The sequence below is a fragment of the Humulus lupulus genome, chromosome 1, assembly GCF_963169125.1.
Source record: "Humulus lupulus chromosome 1, drHumLupu1.1, whole genome shotgun sequence".
Classification (NCBI taxonomy): Eukaryota; Viridiplantae; Streptophyta; class Magnoliopsida; order Rosales; family Cannabaceae; genus Humulus; species Humulus lupulus.
The window spans coordinates 89,036,768-89,040,172 of record NC_084793.1 but is presented as its reverse complement, the minus strand read 5'-3'; positions in this window follow the sequence as shown (position 1 = coordinate 89,040,172).

The window sequence follows — 3,405 nt, the reverse complement described above, 5'->3', positions numbered from 1 at the left end:
TGTCCAAGTCATAGAAAACCTTCAAAGTGGTGAGCAAGAATCTAATCTTGTATTGCCAACAAACAAAGTTAGTCCCATCAAACCTATCCAATCTGACAAAGTCTTGAGTAATGAACTTCAATGCTGAAAAAGAGTTAGATTCTTCCATGATATGCTATCTTAGATTACAGAGTATTAGAATGTTGGGGGAGAGTGAGATAAACCCACCACAAGAAATAGAATCTACACAAAATTTGTATTGACAGAGACTTAAAAAAGATTGAGAAAGAACATGCAAACCCAAGTAGAATAATGGTGCTCTTCAACTTTGATGAAGCTTCAAACCCCAGGCAAGATCACCACTTTGAGAAAAACCTTTGAGCAAACCAAACACAAACCAAGGATTATACACGTTGTAGAACACTGTCCTAAAACTCTATTTCCCAGCCACCATTGATGCTTGAGGCCTACTCTAGAGGAAATGAGGATTGAGATTGAACAAGCCTTAAACTCTCAAAGTCAAGCATTTTCTTAGAGAGTTCTTGGAGAAAACTTAGAGATTCTTAGAGCTAGAGAGAGAGAGAGAGAGAGGGTGGAGAGAGATTGGAGAGAGTGATCAAGTCTCCCAAATCACTGTTTTTGACCCTTATATAGAGTAGGGATTGTCATTATGTCTAACCAATGGAATTAGACTTGAAAAACATGTCATTTATAGCATTTACAATATTTCATGTAATATAGCAGGCAACGCGTTGCCTGCTAGGGTTTTTGGAAACCCTAGCCTTCAGGCAATGTCTTGCCTCTTGGGTGGCGACGTATCGCCACCCTCTCTGACTTTGGACACTTCCAAGGGTCCCAAAATTGCTCCAAATTCAACCAAAAGTTTTGGGAACCCTTAGATACTCTCATGTATCACTTGGGACCTAAATTTGCATTTTACAATTGCCTACAATTGAAACTCAAATTCACATCTTCATTAGGTGAATTCTATTAAGTGTTTATACCTTGCTTGTATTTTAACACTTATCATTTGTATTTAACCAATCATAACAGGTGTGATATCCTATCCAGGACATTGTCCAAGTAGATAAGATTTGATGTATTTTGTTACATCAGACTGGACTGATACTGATATTGATTATAGATAGATAAGTAAAGTATCGCTATCATCTAATATAGTCATATCATAAAGTTGAGCATAGGTCAATTCAATCCCAATTCTGAGTAATTAATATTCTAGTGATTATATTATTTAAGTGCTTAGATTTGTTCGTAATCAGCTTACCCTACGGACTAGCCCATACTTACATATTGGGAACTTGGTAGTATAATTGAGTTGGAGTATTTATCATAGAGATGAAATCTATAGCTTCTATATAAGAAGTGAAATGATTATTTCCTTATCGCTTAGTTCAAGTGTTAAATGATTGAGATCTCATTGGTGTAATTAAGTTTACTACGAAAAAAATCATTTACAAGGAACATAGTGGTATTTAAGAATGAAATACAAATGAAGGGTAAAACGGTATTTAGCACCCATCACATTAGTAGATCATCTATAAAGGGTTGAATGATGGTAATGGTTATAACAATGGATAACATATTTACATTTTGTGTAAAGCGTTCTATGAATTCAAGTGTGCAATCCCGAGTCTAAAGTTGAGTCACAAGGAATTAATAAGGTAGTGAAATTATTCGTGATTGCATCCATGGTCCCCACATCACCTTTGAATAAATCATCTAGAATGTTTCAATTAATTGATTTAATGATCATGTTAGAATATAGAATTGACTAGGCCAATTTTGTGATATTTACAATAATTATGAATTAGAGAAAAGAAGAAAGTTATGGTAAAATATTGGGCATATTTATTGATAATGATAAATTGATGTTAATATTAATAAATAATATTAAGTCAAGTTTCAAATTTCAAATAGTTAATTTGAATAAGAATTTAATTATTTGATTAATTAATTATAAAATGTATAAATAAAATGGTCTTGAATTTGAGTTCATTAGATCTTTTATTTAAGACACACATCATGAGCCCAACCCATATGGTGTGGGCCAACCATGATAAGGCTTTATTTACATTTTATTTTTTGATTAATTTAATTAAAAAAACAAGCCTATGGATGCGTCTATAAATAGAGTGTTATAGCTAGGGTTTTCAATGACACATGATAGAAGACAAGTTTTGTTAAGTGATCAGTCATAGAAACCCTAGAATTACACTCTTCTAGCCACACTATCTTATTCTCTTCTCTAGATTTCTAGCTCATGTGTTGAGAACAAGCCCACACTAGTTCTAGGTTGATCAAAAGCTTGGTCAGGAAGACTACGTTGCTGATCTAGTTTAGGTTCTTGGTTATACTCTGCTACTACTAGGATTCAAGGGTTATAGAACCTGAATGAAGGAGTTGTTCCAATTCTGTTGTACAGTGTAAGTTTCTAATAACTTTACTCTATGTTTATGTCAATTTCATAGGAGCATGTTCATGGAATTTATATGTTTGTTTGATAATATGTGAATTACATGAAAATAAACAAGCTCCTGCAATCTGTATATCCTACATCTTCATCTTCCACTTTAGTTTGAGCAATATTTACATCGAAAACCATTGGTGGTTGGTCTGTTAGAAATAATGCATTTCAATTGGCAAGTTCAATTGTCAATTGGAAATTAGACAATTGAGTGCATGGCATAATATCTATTTCAATGTCTTCCAATTTTTTGTCAATGTCCCACACATTTCTATGATTTACTTCTTGGGCTGTTTTCTAGTAGGGGTGCACACTAAGCTTGTTAAATTAGCCTCACCTGCAACACCCATCCCACCCAATGGCCTATAACTTGTAGCATGAAAGCCATTTTGGGCTCAACTCGTCCAATCCACGTAATTTTCAGATTGGTTTTTGTTGGGATTCAATAATTTTTGGATTTTGAGTTAAACCTGAAAATCCAAAACTTATGTGTTTTTTAAATATATATAAACTTAAAAGTTTTAACTACCCTAATCCTAAAACAATAAAAAAAAAAATTACTTTTTCACATTCTTTCTCATTCCCAGCCGCCACTCCTTCCTTTCTCTCTATCGTTACTTCTCTTTCTATCAATTTTCTTCCTCTCGTTCCCTCACTCTAGCAAGGTCTCTGTGGTGCCTCTCTCCCTTTTCTGTCGTTCCCTCACTCGGTCTCTCCCCCTCATTCCCTCTCTCCTCTGCTTGGTGCCCTATGGATGTCAACGTGAATGTGTGGATCTCGGTGACTTGGAGCCTATTTGGCATTGTTTTATGTTTTTTGTGTTTCAAAATTGTGTTTTCAGAAATGAGAACAAAAAACAGTTTTTGTAGATTTAAAAAACAACAGGTGTTTGGTTAATGTTTTGTAAAAATAATTTTATTTATTTTTTTTAAAACATCTTA